The following is an 18,198-nucleotide window of genomic DNA, read 5'->3' as shown; positions in this document are numbered from 1 at the left end:
TGGCTGATTTTACAAGCAGAGAAGGGCAAAGTTATCTTGCTGTTTGGCCTTGGGAGAAGGGTGGCGGTGGAGGGGTGTGTGTGTGTGTGTGTGTGTGTGTGTGTGCATTGATAGGTAACCATGGTAACAAAGGCTTGGGGACTTCCAAGACTAAGAGCAGGGTATGGAGGCAGAGCTCTGGGGCTCTGGCCTTTGTCTTCCAAGTCTCTGTCCTCTCTGTTGGCCACCATGAGTATGTCCTAGAATGTCATCATTCGGGGCAACCAGGGGGACTTTGAGGTATTAGAATTGAAAGGTTTAAAAAAGGAGAGGCAGGAAGAGTTAATGACATTTTCCTCCTTACTGTGCATTTCCTGCGGTTTAGGTTTGCAAAATAATAACCAGTATTTTATAAGCAAAGCGATTATATTTTAAACATACATTGCATCCATTCAGCGGAGTACATGCAGCTGTTCAAGAGAACAAGACACATCCATGTGTTGCCCAAAGTGTATCTCCAAGGGACATTGACAAGTGAAACTAACAAGGTTCAGAGTGCCATCGGTAGTCTAAGCTTACTAATATAAGAGAGCTTTCCCTGTATTTTTTTATGTATGTTTTTTATATAGACTAGTATGCATCAGAAGCCTCTGGTAAGACACATAGTCCATTGATAGTAGTTTCCAGCGAAGGGGCTAGTGTTGGGGGTTCTGAGTTGGGAGGGAAGCTTTTCACCGTCTACGTTTGTGCTGCTGTTTGATATGAATAAATAAGTAAACAAATGAGTATATTTTTACCATTTGCCTGCATACATTCCATTTTTCCAGTAAAAGTTTAATAAAAATAGAAGAAAGTACACAAAAGAAGTCATTGAGAAGGTATTTGGCATCATGGAAGCTTCCGGAGCTGGTCACCCTCAGCCTGCTCTGGACACTGAGATATGGAGAAAAAAGCAAAAGAAAATACTGGGTTATTTCACTCGTGGCAAGCCCTGCCCCTCTCACCCCACCCAGCCCCATGCAGCTTCCCTTATCTGAGCCATAAATTCTGGGCCAAACAATGGCAAGACAGTCCAGCGCTGGACTTGGTGTTTACAGAGGGAAAATCTGGGAACCTGTTGGTATGAATCATGGTGCCTGGGGCTTCTGGGCTGGAAGGGAAGGCTCCCAAGGTGGTTCTGGGCCTGCCCAGGTGACTGCCCGGGGACCAAAGAAAAAGACCATTGATCATTCTCAGGGTTAAACTCTCCAACTGTCCTGAGATTCTCCACAAAACCATTCTTAACAGCAGCATCCCTTTCCAAGTCCAAGGAGAAGCTTCGATTTGGAACAAATTACTCAGGAATTTTGCTGTTTCATCCAAGTTTAGGGAAAGAGACCTTTGCTGCTGTTGTCTCTATAGGATGTGACTTGCTGGGGAGAAGTTAATGGGGTGATTCTCGTGGGGAGAGGCCGTTCAATACAGTAGAACTCATCCATATTACCCACACGCTGGAATCCTATTTAATTCACTAGGTTTATGAGCTGTATAGTGGCCTTCCCCCCCACCCCACCCCGACAGAAAGATAAGCTTCCCTCTGCTCTTGGGCTGTTTTAAAAAAAAAAAGCATAAACACAGGGAATTTTCCATGGCCCAAATTCTGACCTTGGTAAATCATCTTTTTTTTGGACTGATGAGGGGTCTTGCTCTGCCGGTCTGCTTTCTTCAGAATCAGCATTTACAGCTGCCCACACCAGAAGCCTTTAATTTTATGATCTGGCTATTCCCAGCTGACTGACTTTCTTCTTTCCAAGATGGCGGCCAAGGCCCTGCCTCTTCTTTCCCACTCTCCTTCCTCTGCACGAACCCACCTGGCTTTCTCCTTTGAGGACAGAGCATGTCAACAGGTGGACCGAGAAAGTTTTCAGCATTATTTTAGCGGCTTTACCCAGTGGCAGGTGGGGAGAAATGAGAGAGAAGGACTGAGCCCTCCACTTGGCCTTCACCAACCAATCTCCTCGCTGTCGACCCTGTGGGAGGCCCCGCAGACACCAGCCTGCCGGAGTGAGTTAACTTGAAGCATTCCTGCAGCCCCCAGATATATCTCACGGTCATGGGAAATGTAGAGGTTAGTTTATTGTTGCCTGACTGCTGCCTGGGTCTTGTTGGCTGGGGAAGGCCGTTTGGAGGAAGCAGGATTTGCACTGGGCTTTAACAGATGGAAAGGATTTATGGAGGTGGGGATGGGGGGAATTCAAATAAAGGGAAATATTGCAAATAAAAGTTTAGAAGTAGGAAGAGAGCCACACTGTGGGTGCTTTTGACAAACTGGATAACTTCCAATGGTTAAGATATAAAAGGGAACCTAGGTCCGCTCCCACACAGTTTCAGTCCCTGCTGCTAGGCAAAGATGAAGCCAAGCATCAGACTACATTCAGCTGCACCCCAAATATCCATGAGCCAGAAGATACAATAAGAGCCTTAATTTGTTCTACGAGCCTGATGAAGCCCCAGCTTTCTGGTGTTCACTGGTTTTGCCCACCAGGCACTTTGCTGGAGGCAGGTTCGAGAAAATGCTCGAGGCAGAATTAGGTCCCCTAGTGGTCCATTCAGTAATGAGCGAATACTGTACTCACTGTTGTCTCAGACCCGATTCATGTGAGGGTGGAGGCTCTGAAACAGAGTTTCTAGCTACTCTGTTTGTGGGAGTACCACTCATGTCAGCAATGAAACAGTTTCAGCATCCTTCAAAGTAAGTAAAGCCTTGTCTAACTGCCTCTGGGGTACAGATTTGCGATTGGGGTCTTTTAGCTAACCAAAACCTCTGGTGTGTGTAATCTGTTTAGGGTACTTTAAACATGAGCCCCTCCCATCCAGGGTGTGGATTTAGGCTAACTTACTTGCACACACATATATTGTACTGTTCAAATAAGAGTGTGAAAGTGGGTTCTAGGCAGTATTATAGGACCCTCGGATATCTGAGAACAGCTATATTTGGAGTTTGGATAAAACTTGAGAGACCCACCCCTCTGATTTTCTCTTAGTGGTATGGAAACTATGGGTCAGGAAGGCTGATTAGCTGGCCTAAGGTCACCCTGCTTGGTGGTGCCAAAAGAGGACAGGGCATCTCAATTCCTCCCATTATGACCTTCTGCATCCTGCATCTGGGCAAGAGGTGCCAAAATGAGTAAGAAATAGTCATGTTCATTTGTTGAGTATGATCACTGTTATTTTTTTAATTTTTATTTTTTTATTGGAGTGTAGTGGAACAGTCATGTTTAAGATGTACAGCAGATAATTCAGTTGTACATGTATCTATTCTTTTCCAAATTCTTTCCCCATTTAGGTTATTGCAGAGTGTTGAGCAGAGTTACCTATGCTATACAGTAGGTCCTTGTTGGTTATTTATTTTAAATATAGTAATGTGTACACATGGCTTCCCTGGGGGCTCAGAGGATAAAGCATCTGCCTGCAGTGCAGGAGACCCAGGTTCGATCCCTGGGTTGGGAAGATCCCCTGGAGAAGGAAATGGCAACCCACTCCAGTATTCTTGCCTGGAGAATCCCATGGACAGAGGAGCCTGGCAGGCTACAGTCCATGGGGTCGCAAAGAGTCGGACACGACTGAGCGACTTCACACTCACACACAATGTGTATACAACAACCTCAAACCCCAGTCTGTCCTTCCCCATTACCCTTCCCCACTGGTAACCATAAGTTCATTCTCAGTGAATTCATAAGTCGTGAGTCTTTTTCTTTTTTGTGTGTGAGTTCATTTGTATCACTTTTTAAAGATCATATAGTATGTCTTTCTCCTACTTAGTAGGGTAATCTCCAAGTCCATCCATGTTGTTGCATATGACATTATCTCATTCTTTTTAATAGCTGAGTTATATTCTGTTGTATATATGTATCACATCTTTTTTATTCATTCATCTGTATGATCATTGGTGTTGAATGTAAAAAGATTTTACCTGACAGAGACATGTTGGGGTATTTATGCATATTGCAGAACTTAACTGTATTTTGAACAGATTTGTTTTCAATACTTCAGCAAAAATAAGTGCAACAGGAGATGAAATTAGAATGCCAAAATGCTTAGAACTGTTGGAAAATGATGAAACTCAATCGTGGGTTCATGGGGAGTTCATTTTACTATTCCTACTTTATATGTTTGAAATTTTTCATTAAAAATTAATTTTATTTAAATTTTTCATTAAAAGTTGCTAAAAATCAGCAATGAGTTTCCACACCCAGCCAAGAAAACCATAGTCACAAGGAAGACGTGTAGTTGCCCAGTCATAATCAGTTTTCAAGAAAGATAGGATTTTTGTCCCTAGTGTACTGGTGCTGTACTTATTAAGTAGTGGCATCCTTTTCTGAGCCATCTGCCTCGTGAGGCAGGTGGAGCCTCTTATCTCCTCCACCACTAGGGCCATGCAGCACCGGCTTGACTCATCCACTTGTGGAATCCACTTCTGTGATTCTGGCTTCTGGTCTCTGCTCCCTGTGTGCAGCAGACTACCTTAATGTGTTCATGTAATTGATTATGCTAAGAGCCATGCTGCTGCCTGGCCTGCAAGGGTGGGAAGAAGTAAGCTTTCTGTTGGTAGCAAGCGTGCGTCCTTCCCGTGGGTGTGTGCATTGGCACTGACTGCTGCTAAAAAGGACACAGTTAGAAAAGGGTGAAGAGCAGTCTTCCTCCCCAGCCCCTCTGCCTGCCTCCGCCTCCTTGCCAGGGAGCCGCCAGAAAGGCTGTGGAACGACCTGAAATCAACTTGCAAGTTCAAGTAGAGCCTCCATTCCCCTCTCCCTGGCAATTAACAGTGATTTACTGGAGGTTACATTCTAGTGTGGCCTCTGGCCTTCTGTTATCAGCAGCTTCGGGGACTGGGGCTCATTATTGGTCAGTTCCTGGCTGCTCTGCAAACAAGCCTTTTCACATTTAGCTCTTGCCCACAACCACATCCTGTCCCTTTAGTACCGGACGGCACTGGGCTGCGCTGGGGTTAAATCAGGCAGGGGTGTGAGATGGAGGCGGCCGCCCTAGACAGATGGACCAAATCACCGAGTCATTTTTCCCTTGGCATTTTGGAGATGGGATGCTCCCTGAAGTTCACTCTCCATGACACGTCCTCAGAGAACACAAGGTCAGCCTGACGATAGGAGTCTAAGTCCCAGAATGTCTGTCTGCGAACAGCTGATGCTGTTTTACCCTGGCACAGACGGAGCATTTCCAGAAGGCTATTTGTCTTCTCGCCTTTTGTCAAGAAGACTCCCGTTACACAGAAGAGATGGGAAGTCACCCAAAGCTCTGTTTTCCCTTTGGCTCAGCCAGAAGGTGACGTGTGGGCTGTCCCTCCCACACATCAGGGGCCGTGTTCATGGGTGTGCAGTGGCCCGGCCATCTTAGTTCAGCAGCTCGGCCCCGCCAATAAATGTTAATAGTATGAGAAAACACTGGAGGAGCCTTGATCTGTCAAAGGTGAAGCATCTCTCTTATAATGCAGTACCAGGAAAAAGCCAAAGGACTGGTATGTGTCCAGATAAGAATAATTGCCTCCCCTCCTTTCCCTCTTTGGACTACCTCAGAAGGCAAGGCTCATATTTCCTATTCTTTACAACTTTAGCCTACATTTGGGGCATATTCCCCCCCCCCCTTTTTGGCCTGGGTTTTGGTTTTCTGTTTCCATTTTCAGAAACCCTATAGGAAGCATACTGGGCACAAATAAGTTACCTCTTCAAAGGCAGTGATTCTTGGGACTTCCCTGCTTGTCCATTGGCTAAGACTCCATACTCCCAGTGCAGGAACCCTGGGTTCGATCCCTGATCGGGGAACTCAATCCTACATGCTGCAATTAAGAGTTCACATACCACAACGAACCTGCTGCAGCCAAATGAGCAAGTAAATATTCAAAAGCAGCAACAACAAAAAGATAAAGGCCGTGATTCTTGCTTGCCTTCCATCCATCATCACTTTGCCCTTTGGTTTTGAGGTCTCCACGTAGCCCTCCCTGCTGGAAGGCTGTGTGCTTTCTCCCGACAGAATCCTGACCAGGGCTGCCTTTTCACAACCCTGCCTCGGTTGGCATCTTTCACGAGTATCTCAGCATCTTTCCCTTTTGTTCAGAGACAGAATCTTGTTACTGATAACTGAGACTCACAGCTCTTTTCTGTAATTAATGAATCTGCTCACTACACAGTCATGCTGGGAACATCTTTATTGTCAGTCTAAGCCCCAAAGATACAGGTAGTTACAAATGCATGATGGGCATCTCAAAGATGCTAAAGGCAAAGGTGCCCCTTAAACTGACTGGATTTGGACAGACTTGGCTGGAAAGGCCTTCTGAGGGCCATGAGCTCTGTAGGGACTGCAGTGGTGGGTGGGGACTAGTTCCTCGGAAGCTGTTGGAAGTGGTTTTCTGCCTTGCATTAAGATTATGTTTCTCAAACTGGGCCCTAGATATTGTTTCTAAGCTGTCTATGATGATTTAAATTTTCATTTTGGTAATAATTTATTAAATGGTTTTAAGCCTCTTTTGGATCATCTGGATGGCTACCTGTCAGTCAGTCAGTCAGTTCAGTCACTCAGTCGTGCCCGACTCTTTGCAGCCCCATGGACTGCAGCATGCCAGGCCTCCCTGTCCATCACCAACTCCCGGAGCTTACTCAAACTCATGTCCATAGAGTTAGTGATGCCATCCAACCATCTCATCCTCTGTTGTCCCCTTCTCCTCCCGCCTTCAATCTTTCCGTCATTAGGGACTTTTCCAGTGAGTCAGTTCTTCACATCAAGTGGTCAAAGTATTGGAGTTTCAACTTCAGCATCAGTCCTTCCAATGAATATTCAGGACTGATTTCCTTTAGGATGGACTGGTTGGATCTCCTTGCAGTCCAAGGGACTCTCAAGAGGGACTCTCAAGAGGGCTACCTGTGACTAGTCTCAATTATATTTACTGTCAGGTTGGTGCCCAAGGAGGACCAAAAATACTCATATGGGGCTTCCCTGGCGGTCCAGTGGTTAAGATTCCACATGCCTGTGTGGTGTGGCAAAAAAAAAAACCCCTCATATGAACTGGAATCCCTGGAGGGACCATAGGGTTATGCTTAGAGGAGGTTCCTGAATTGTTAGCTTAGGAATGGAAGAGAACAATACACATGTCTCAACACTTCTGCACATTTTATGTCTATTACACTGTATTGTATGTTACTGTGAGTCAAACAGGGCTCAGAGAAGTTAGTCACTTTCTTTGCCAAAATGATCCCAATGGTTTAATAAGTATGTATACAGAGAAAGGGAGGAGGGAATTCTTTCCTATTGAGAGCCCTGGGTGTTGAAGTTCTGCTTTCAAGTCACTGGCCTTGTAAAACATGAATTGTTAGGAGTTTCTGGAGAGGACGTAGGGTTCGTCAGACAGCCCCTGATGCCCAGCCTCTGTCTGAGTTGTGAACTTGAGCTTGTGGCTGGAACAGAGGTGGGCCTCAAATTGCTGGGTTCCATGCACCACACCCAGATAACTCTTGTGTGAGTCTGTTTTCATCCTTATTCCTCTGCTCCAAGCCATTTATGAGTTCCCATTACCAACTGGATACTTTACCTGGGCAGCAAGGTAAACACACCTCCATCTGGCTGGCAAGTCTCACCCCATGAGAGTCTCATCTCACTGTTCGCCTGCCAGAAGCATGTGCTCCAGCCACCCTTCCTCACGCCCCCAAAGCTCCCATCTTACCTCTCTCATCACTTCCTTGAATGCTGCCTTGGCCCCATCTCCATTTGTCCAAGCCCCCACCACCCAGCCCAGTCCAGACACCATTTTACCCTCTCTGATCACCCCCACTCTGATCACTGTCACTCTTCTTTCCTCCCCCCCTAGAATTAGCAATCATATGGACTTGACACGTTCTTGAGTTGTGGGGTGGTGAGTGGGTGGGTTTGTTCCCCCTGCTTCTGGGTTATGTACTCTTGGGTGGGAGGCAGGGTTCAGCTCAGCTCCTAACATGGCTTTGTCTCCTTCTAAGATGCCCTTCATAGCGCCTGTGTTTATTTGTTCACTCGTGGATTCATTCACTTGCTCATCGTTCATGTAAAAGACTTGTATTGAGTAACTCCTATGTGCCAGCCACCAAGTTTGGCACTGTGAGTAAGCAGTGATCAAGACAGACATGGGGGAGTATGCCTCATGGATCTTAGAGGCTGGGGGACGGGAGCGGGGAAGTTGGGGAGGAGAGGCAGGCCTTAACAAGCCTGTATTATGGAGTATTATGATAGAAGGAGTCTGGAAACCCCAGAACACTCTACAGAGGAGTGTCAGTTATTGGCTGTATATGACTTAGCACCCTTTTCGAACCAATGGTTTAGTACACTTAACACCCTCGGACTCTCGCTGTTAATCCTGTCTGCTCATGTGAATCAGCCAGGGAGCCTCTAGGTGCTTGGGCCCAATGAGAGGGAGTCTGACATATTTGGCCTGGGGCACGAATATTATCAGGAAAACAAAACTCATGGTCCAAGGGGGAATAGGAAGACCCAAAGGCCCCCCCCAGTCTGGTCCCCATATAGCTCCCTGAGAATAAGGGCCTTGTTCAGTGCTGGGGCCACAGGTGAGAGGGCTCAGAGAAGCTTGTTTGGGCTTTCATGGGCCCTGTTGTGGATCCCCCCAAAAGTTATGTTTGAATCCTAACCCCCAGCATTGGCCTTATTCAGAAACATGGTCTTTGCTGATGCAATTCAGTTGAGATCCAGTGGCCCTACTGGATTAGGATGGGCCCTTCTCCAATAAGGATGAAATGTCCTTATAAAGAAGAGGGTGGTTTAGGATCTGGACACACAGGGAGGATGGCAGAGGCACAGGTCAGACCAATGCAGCTGCAGCCAAGGAATGCTGAGGCTTGCCAGCAACCACAAGAAGCTAAAAAGACACAAGTGTTCTTCCCCGGGTACATCACGGGGAGCGCGATCCTGTCAACACCTGATGTGGGACTTCAGCCTCCAGGGCTGGGAGAGAAGACATTCCTGTTGATTGAAATCATCATTCCGGGGTATTTTGTCATGCAGCCCTGGGACCTAATACAGACCCCAGGGGTCATGCCCACGGGAAGGGCAATGCCAAGTTCCCCCCTTGACCTGGGTAGCAGGAGCCCAGAGGCAAACCCTCAGCAAGTGTCACAGTTGTGACTTTCTTGACTTTTTTTTTAATCAAGACTGCAGCCTGTACGGGAGGTCGGCAAGAGAGAAGGGGACTCAAAGTCTTAAGGGATAGCGTGGCTCTCACTTAATCAGTCCAACAGCTACAACTGCTCATCATTACTACAGCTTCATCATCAAGTCAGTGGCTCGACCAGGGTTCTGGGTGGGGAAAGAGCGTGTCCTCTGGGGCCCTGGCTCTAACCCCATCTGCATCACATCAGCCGTGCGACTTTAAGAAGTGTGGCTTGGAGACCTTTGTCTCCCCCTCTATAAAGTAGGGTTAATAATAGATCCTGTGCAGGGTTGTTGTGAGGATTAAATAAAATGTGAGCAGAATGCCCTGGTAGGACAGCTGTCACATGCCAGTGCCGTCATTTTAGTGATTTGAACAGAACAGCCTGAATGGTGGAGGAAAACATCCTCTGGCTTGATCAGGGAACCTGATCACGCCAACCTCGGTGTGTGGATGAACCCGGGTGGTGGGGCAAAGATCTGAGCTTGGATTTTGGTTCTATCATGAGTGACCTCTGAGACCTTAGGAAAGTTACTTTCCTCAGTGTCCTCAGCTTTAAGATTGGTTAACAAAACCTATACGATGGTGGCAAATGAAATGAAATGACACAAGCGTCATATGTCATTGTTGGCCAGAGACTCATCGGAAGGGACAGGAAGGACCCGGACTCAGAACCAGAGCAGGGGCTCAGCCTGGTTCCTAGCCGGTGGGGCTGCTGGGGGCTCAGGGTGCTGACTCTGGAATGGGGTAGCTGGCCTGACTCTGGCCTCGTGGTGTACCTGCTGCAGGTTTCTCTAGGATGGGAAGCCAGTGGGCTCAAGAGAACCTTCCAAGAGCCACAAGTTGGAATCTCTGACTCTTGCACTTCTTCCAGGGGTGGCCTCACCCCAACTTCCCAATTTTCCCATTTCTCTGCTCCCGTATCCAGCACTTATTCCTGCAAGACAGCTCCGAGGGCATGAGCGGCTCAGACCCCATCACCATCAAGTGGGGAGCAGAGCCTGGCAGAGGGCAGCCTGGGTGTGTTCTTCTCCCCCTGGGCTCTGTGCAGCTGTCCTGTCTGCACCTGTCGGTAGCCCACCTTCTAGAAGCCCTGGGCCCACCACCTGCTCAGCTTTTTGTGAAAGTTGTTTACTGTTGTTTATAGCCAACATGGAGGGCTCTGTTTCACCAGAGTGGATGTTTTCAAATTCAGAGGTTTTTACCTGCTTGATTTTAAATCTAATCAGATTCTTCTAATCTAGTGGAAAATCAGAGCTTTCCAACCAGGCTAAATTTTTTGTAAGTCTGTTCCTTACTGGGCTCTTTGTTTCACAAGCTGTGTATGAGCTCTCTGCTCTAGTTCCATGAGTTGAAGGCCAGTGTGCTAGTTACCTGTGCGTGTACGTGTCAGTCGCTCAGTCTTCGCGACCCCATGGACTGTAGCCTGCCAGGCTCCTCTGTCCGTGGAATTCTCCAGGCAAGAATACTGGAGTGGGTTAGCCATTCCCTTCTCCAGGGGATTTTTCCAACCCAGGGATCGAACCCAGGTCTCCTGCACTGCAGGGGGATTCTTTACCATCTGAGCCACCTAGGATTGCAGCAACAAATGAACACGAACTAGGTGGCTTACAATGCCAGATTCTTATTCTCTATTTTGGAGGCCAGAAAACTGAAATCAAGGTGTCAGCAGGACCATGGCCCCTCTGACAGCCCTAGGAGAGAATTTTTTCTTGCCTCTTCTTATTCTGGGTGGGGCCTGGCATTCCTTGGCTGTGGGTACCACCGCAGTGGCTGTCTCTGCCTTCACATGGCCTTCTTCCCTGTGTTTCTGTATTTCAAAGCTCCCTCTCTTTAAAAAGAATTTTTTTATGTGGACCATTTAAAAAATCTTTATTGAATTTGTTACAATATTGTTTCTGTTTTATGTTTTGGTTTTTTGGCTGCGAGGGCTCTTAGCTCCCCAACCAGGGATTAAACCCGCAAACCCTGCACTGGAAGGCAAAGCCTTAACCACTAGACCAGCAGGGAAGTCCAAGAGCTCCCTCTCTTTTCTTCAGTGATATCATCAGTCATGGGATTTAGAGCCCATCTGAAATCCAGGATAACCCTATTTTGAAATCTGTAATTTAATTACATTAGTAAAGACCCAGTTCCAAGTAAAGTCACATTCATGGATACCAGGGGTTAGGACTTGGATGTATCTTTCTGGGGGCTTCTATTCAACCCACTACAGGGGGTAATAATAACATTTATTGAATAATGTTTTGTGTCTGGTGGTTTTCACATGTTACTTCACTGAATCCCCACACTAACTCTGCGAAATAGGTACACTTTCTTCCCACTTTTGTAGGTGGGAAAACTAAAGTTTGAAAAAGCTGTCAAGCTTGTTGAAGTTCAAACAGCTTGCTAGTACAGCCACTGAATTCTAGCCTAGCTCTTTCCACTAAACTGGAGTCAGCCTTCATTATAAGAGGGAGAGAAATGAACAACTACCGTAGTAAAATGGCCACAGGAAAAACATACGGGTTTTCCGCCACTCATTCATGCACGGAGAACCACCGAAGACTATTGGGGCACTAAGAATATCAGGAATTTTTTACCCTGGAATATTAGTCATAAAAAAAATAATGAAATTTTGCCACTTGCAGCAACGTGGATGGATTCGGAGGACATTGTGCTAAGTGAAATAAGTCAGATAAAGGACATGGAGGACATTGTGCTAAGTGAAATAAGTCAGATAAAGGACATGGAGGACATTGTGCTAAGTGAAATAAGTCAGATAAAGGACATGCTGTATGGTATTATGTGAAATCTAAAAAAGACAACAAATAGTGAATGAAACAAAAAATTATAGCAGATATAGAGGGCACACTAGTGGTTACCAGTGGGGACTGGGAGAGAGAGGGCTAATACAGCGGTAGGGGGAAAGAAGAGCAGGGATTTTGTAATGATGTTCATCTAAAAGTTGCCGAAAGCTAACGTAACTAGAGTGACAGAATTTATACTGAAGGATATTGATAGGTACCTCAAGAGGGCCATACCCAGTTTATTTAGTGGTTGAATCTAAAGGTCTAACACATATTTGTGTGCGTGCTAAGTTGCTTCAGTTGTGTCTGCCTCTTTGTGAACCTATGGACTGTAGCCCACCAGGCTCCTCTGTCCATGGGATTCTCCAGGCAAGAATACTGGAGTGGGTTGCCATGCCCTCCTCCAGGAGATCTTCCTGATCCAGGGATCAAACCCATGTCTCTAGCATTGTCTCCTGTATTAAAGACGGATTCTTTACTGCTGAGCCACCAGCAAAGCTCTGAACATGTATTAGGTGCTCCAGAAATATTTGGTGAATAGATGAATGCCTTAAGAAATGCAGGTGTGAGAAGACCAAGGACAAGGTCACCTTGAGACAACACCCTGCTATGGTATATGACCTCTTAGCTGCCAAAGTAAAGTTGAGGTGTTCTTTCACTTTGCACAGTCTTTGCAGCAGAGCCTCTCTGTTCAGATGTCACCTGATAGATGGGAGTGCTTTTCTTAGGGAAAAAAACAAAATTAAGTTTGTATTAAAAGTTGGATGCCAGGAGTTTGGGAATAATCTTGATTGTCTCACTGTTGTTTCTCAACTGGGATCAGTTGAGACATCTCAGAGCCCCAAACCTTCCCAGGCAGAAGCTTGTCCACCATTTTCTGCCAGGGTTCATTTCCTGACTCTGAGTCACACGATTTCACAGGAATAGAATATAAGCAAATGGAGAAAATTGTACTGCTGTGAAATTTTGCTTGGAAAAGAAAATGCATGCTCAAAAGTTCTAAGAACTTCTGAGCCTCAGTACCAAAGAGACTGTACAGATCTGTGCATTTTGAACCATGCTTGTTGGAATAAATTTGGGTTGGGAAAGTAGCTAGGAGGTTTGAGGTTTCTGGACAATAGTGGTGAGTGTTTTAATTCCCAACCATGTGAAATTTTCCTCGCTGTTTCAAAATGTCTTTCAACTTGAATGGGACATCTCCTTGGTTGCAAAGGCTCTGTGTATTAGAGTTCTGCAGAGAAGCAGAACCAAGAGGATCTCTCTCCCTCCCTCCCTCCATCTATCCATTCATCCAGCGGAAGAGATTTATTATAAGGAATTGGTTCCTGTGATTATAGAAGCTTGTGGCTCAGTCAAGTTGACCCCTAAAATTAACCTCACACTTAATTTCTGTGGCGTATGTTCATTCTTAGCTCTAGTAAGGTTGCAGTGTCATAGATATGACCCCTTGTAACGTCCTTGGCAAAGGTATGTTCAATTGAAACAAAAGACTGTAGGAGCCAAGGCAGAAATCAAAACAGTGGCTCATAAGATAGGATGTTTTCTTAGTCTTGTAAATGCCCATTGGCTTCCTTTGCTTCTTGTCCTGACTGTGTCTGTTTCTCTTTTTTAAATGAGTGAAAGAAAAGATGGGTGAGATATGTTATTGCAGTGCAGGGAGAGGTGTTTGGGTTTCTTTGACCACATCTACAGGTCTCTTGCTTGAAACCTGTTTCTAACAGACAGAGGAAGGCTTTGATTAAAACTGTATTTGCTCGCCAAACTCTTTCCCTTTTTATTAACAGATATAACTCTCCCTATTAACCCACTCTGAGTAGACTTGCTATGCAGGGGGCAGGGAAACTCAATTAACTTTCAGAGGACTTGGATGAATAGCCCCAGTAGGATTGGTCCATGGATGTTCATTAGGCCTCCTTCCCACCACTTTTCATTTCCCAGTTGCTGTGTTGACTAGTGAAAGGCATATTTACACATATGGCTCACAAAATACATTTGAGTGGTAGATTTTTGTTGTTAGCTAACTTGATTATAAGGTATTTCAGTTCAGTTCAGTCGCTCAGTCGTGTCCGACTCGTTGCGACCCCATGAATTGCGGCGTGCCAGGCCTCCCTGTCCATCATCAACTCCCGGAGTTCACTCAAACTCACATGCATTGAGTCGGTGATGCCATCCAGCCATCTCATCCTCTGTCGTCCTCTTCTCCTCCTGCCCCCAATCCCTCCCAGCATCAGAGTTTTTTCCCAATGAGTCAACTCTTCGCATGAGGTGGCCAAAGTACTGGAGTTTCAGCTTTAGCATCAGTCCTTCCAAGGAACACCCAGAACTGATCTCCTTTAGAATGGACTAGTTGGATCTTCTTGCAGTCCAAGGGACTCTCAAGAGTCTTCTCCAACACCACAGTTCAAAAGCATCAATTCTTCAGCACTCAGCTTTCTTCACAGTCCAACTCTCACATCCATCCATACATGACCACTGGAAAAACCATAGCCTTGACTAGACGGACCTTTGTTGGCAAAGTGATGTCTCTGCTTTTTAATATGCTGTCTAGGTTGGTCATAACTTTCCTTCCAAGGAGTAAGCGTCTTTTAATTTCATGGCTGCAGTCACCATCTGCAGTGATTTTGGAGCCCCCAAAAATAAAGTCAGCCACTGTTTCCACTGTTTCCCCATCTATTTCCCATGAAGTGATGGGACCGGATGCCATGATCTTAGTTTTCTGAATGTTGAGCTTTAAGCCAACTTTTCACTCTCCTCTTTCACTCTCATCAAGAGGCTTTTTAGTTCCTCTTCACTTTCTGCCATAGGGGTGGTGTCATCTGCATATCTGAGGTTATTGATATTTCTCCCGGCAATCTTGATTCCAGCTTGTGCTTCTTCCAGCCCAGCGTTTCTCATGACGTACTCTGCATAGAAGTTAAATAAGCAGGGTGACAATATACAGCCTTGACGTACTCCTTTTCCTATTTGGAACCAGTCTGTTGTTCCATGTCCAGTGCTAACTGTTGCTTCCTGACCTGCATACAGATTTCTCAAGAGGCAGGTCAGGTGGTCTGGTATTCCCACCTCTTTCAGAATTTTCCACAGTTTCTTGTGATGCACAGAGTCAAAGGCTTTGGCATAGTCAATAAAGCAGAAATAGATGTTTTTCTGGAACTCGCTTGCTTTTTCCATGATCCAGTGGATGTTGGTAATTTGATCTCTGGTTCCTCTGCCTTATCTAAAACCAGCTTGAACATCAGGAAGTTCATGGTTCACGTATTGCTGAAGCCTGGTTTGGAGAATTTTGAGCATTACTTTACCAGCATGTGAGATGAGTGCAATTGTGCAGTAGTTTGAGCATTCTTTGGCATTGCATTTCTTTGGGATTGGAATGAAAACTGACCTTTTCCAGTCCTGTGGCCACTGCTGAGTTTTCTAAATGTGCTGACATATTGAGTGCAGCACTTTCAGAGCATCATCTTTCAGGATTTGAAATACCTCAACTGGCATTCCATCACCTCCACTAGCTTTGTTTGTAGTGATACTTTCTAAGGCCCACTTGACTTCACATTCCAGGATGTCTGGCTCTAGGTATTTAGTCTTCTTAAAACCAGGAGTCATTTAAAATCCAGTAATAAAGTCAACATTATTTGTAATTTGGCCACTAACAGATATTGTATTAGCAAAATAATCACCATGCAAGATTTATTGGTAAACCTGTCAGGTCAATGTCACACATCTGAAGCTTTAGTAATAGTGGTCTCAGCACCTAGTTAAATATATTTCCTGAGTGTTTTACTATTCTTTTTTACTGTGTTACTGTTCTCGTGGGATGTGATGTGGTCATTGGCAGCTTGGATGAATAAGGAGGGTTGAAATGGACTAGCAGAGACCTTCCGTATGTATATATGAGTCTAGACAATAATATTCTCTTAGGTATGCCAGCCCTGCTAGGTGATACTTTCTTTATAACTCTTTTATTTATTTATTTGGCTGTTCCAGGTCTTAGCTATGGCATGTGGGATTTTAAACCCAGGGCCCCTGTACTGGGAGTGCAGAGTCTTAGCCACCTGGACCACCAGGAAAGTCCCAAAGTGCTAGTTTCAAATGATTGTGAATTTCTTCTTCTTCTTCTTTGTAAGTTGGACTGTCTGGGTATGAAAGAAGAAATTGCAGGGGAGGCCAACCAGGGTTATGGTGGGAGAGGTGAGAGTGATTTGCATTCAGATCTGAATTTACTAGCTGTGTGTGTGTGAGTCTGGGCAGGTTACATAATCTCTCTGAGTCTGTTTCTTCATCTCTGGGATAGTTGTGTCTACTGTATAGGTTTATTATTAAGAGCTCAGTGTGGTGAAACTTGTCAGTCATGTGGCTGACTTTATTCATAATAAAAGCAGTTTTCCTCTTTTGGTTTATATTCTTTCTCTTTTTACTGGCTTATTATGACTAGCCTTTTGTGTTATTTATTTAACTGTAATTCTGTCTTCCTTGTTGAAGTTTCAGTAGAAACCTGCCCATCATAGAATCTCTTAATCCTGGTTGCTGAATCCAGAGTTCACTGTAGTTTTGTTTGACTTTCCACCAAATTACATTCAGAACAGTGGTAAGGCAAAAGAAGGCATCTTTATTCCCAGGTTTTAAAAATTAAGCCTTACTTCTGAGTAAGCAACTCCTGAACCAAGTTTGGGATTCAGAGCTAGGATTGTTCTGGAGATGCTGGATGGGTCCCAATAACCAGTTCTGAATGGGAAGGACAGGGGCTTTCAGAGCCATGTGCTGGAAGAGGAGGATTCTTCATCTACTGTAGTCATCAAATCTGTTAACTCCTGCTCACGGGAGTGTGAGCCTAACTGGTGCCTAACAGGTACCTGACCAGGGACTTACCAGGTGCAGCAGGGGATGCTGGTAAACTCTGAAGCTTGCACTACAGAGATCTGGTTTGAGATTCTAAACAGACACAATTTTAGCATTTAGGAGGCTTGAGAACACTTAGAAAGGAACTGGTCCAAAGAAACTTAACAGGGTACAAATAGCCCCTACTTTGAGTGAATGCAAAGTCACTGTGGTCGGAAGGGGAGGTGCTGATTGAGAGATGATTGTCTGAGATGTCACTGGTTACAAGAAGCAGCCTCAATTAAGTAGCTGAGGTTGAGGGAAGAGAACAAAGGAAGCACAACTACATTACCTGCAAACGGAGTTGCAGTGTGCATTCTTATTTTATGATGATTTCAAGGAATATATGTCAACTGAAATAGACATTTGCCTGTTTTTCTCCCCTATCATATTGCCGTGCATGGTCCTGGCAGAGGGTAGGAGCTGACATCATTAAAGGGACCACTGATGTACAGCTGGCTTTCAGGAAACACTTGCTGGACAGTTGGCATGAATAGACAGGTCCAGGGTACACTGGGGGTTGAAATGCTGACCATGCTTTGTGGGGCGGGCTCTTAAAGCCTGCTTTGAAGGTCAAGGGGATAGTAGTTCAGAGAGAGTGTGGTGTGCATGGGTGCTGCATTGGAGAACTTGGCCCTGGCAGAGAAAAGATGTGGCTAAAGACAGTTCTAGAGTGCCCAAGGCTCGTGCCCACAGTGTTGGAGACATGGCCACAGGGAGATAAGGGGCAGAGCAGTCCCTATGAGATTGGCCAGGTAGGCAAAGGGAGATTGGAAGAAAGAGCCAAATGTAAACTTTAAAAAGCATTCTCCCAAACTGAAATGCTCTGGAAGAGTCAGAAATGGTACAGCAGCAGTTTGCTTTGACAAATTTTGTCAAAACAAAAAACAATGATCCAACTCAAAACTCTGTGATACCTTTATGTTGTTTATATAGAGGGTCTTCAAGGGTTTAATTCAGAACATTTCTGTGATGAATGACTGGCTCTTGTTCATGTAAACAAAAACCAGCCTGGACCAAGGAACCAAGTCTTTTTCATCCGGGTCACAGCCATTTCCTGAGGAGAGAACTTCCCCTCCCTGCCCCTTGTTGCTTCTGGGAAACATGACCAACACTCTTAGAATCTTGTCCCTCATCTGAGGCATCTCTGCTGCTCTTGTGGGACTCTCATTTAAGAATGACCCTTGTGCTTTTCCAGGATAGGAAACTACTTGAACTTAGATTTAGAAAGCTTTGGGCAGTTACAGGAAATACAGCTTTCTACAAACTAACCATATGACCTTGGCACAGTCCCTTTCTCTCTGAACCTTTGTTCCTTGCCATTAGAAAGGATAACTTTTTTTTTCTTGCATTTAAAATGCTCTAAGGAGCTTCCCTGGT

General features: G+C 45.3%; 1 protein-coding gene and 1 long non-coding RNA gene across 5 annotated transcripts in view; one reads left to right on the top strand and one right to left on the bottom strand.

The window, feature by feature from the left end:
- AFAP1L2 (actin filament associated protein 1 like 2) overlaps positions 1 to 18,198 on the top strand; it is a 144,173-nt gene that overhangs the window by 63,401 nt on the left and 62,574 nt on the right. The window lies entirely within an intron of this gene.
- Positions 801 to 1,757, bottom strand: LOC123331435. Its single transcript, XR_006548077.1, has 2 exons — positions 1,624 to 1,757; positions 801 to 912 (listed from the first exon to the last, which is right to left on the bottom strand). It is a non-coding gene; the product is annotated as an uncharacterized LOC123331435 (long non-coding RNA).

This window comes from Bubalus bubalis, chromosome 23, assembly GCF_019923935.1.
Source record: "Bubalus bubalis isolate 160015118507 breed Murrah chromosome 23, NDDB_SH_1, whole genome shotgun sequence".
NCBI lineage: Eukaryota > Metazoa > Chordata > Mammalia > Artiodactyla > Bovidae > Bubalus > Bubalus bubalis.
The sequence above is the reverse complement of the archived record's forward strand: the minus strand, read 5'-3'. Positions and strand labels throughout refer to the sequence as shown.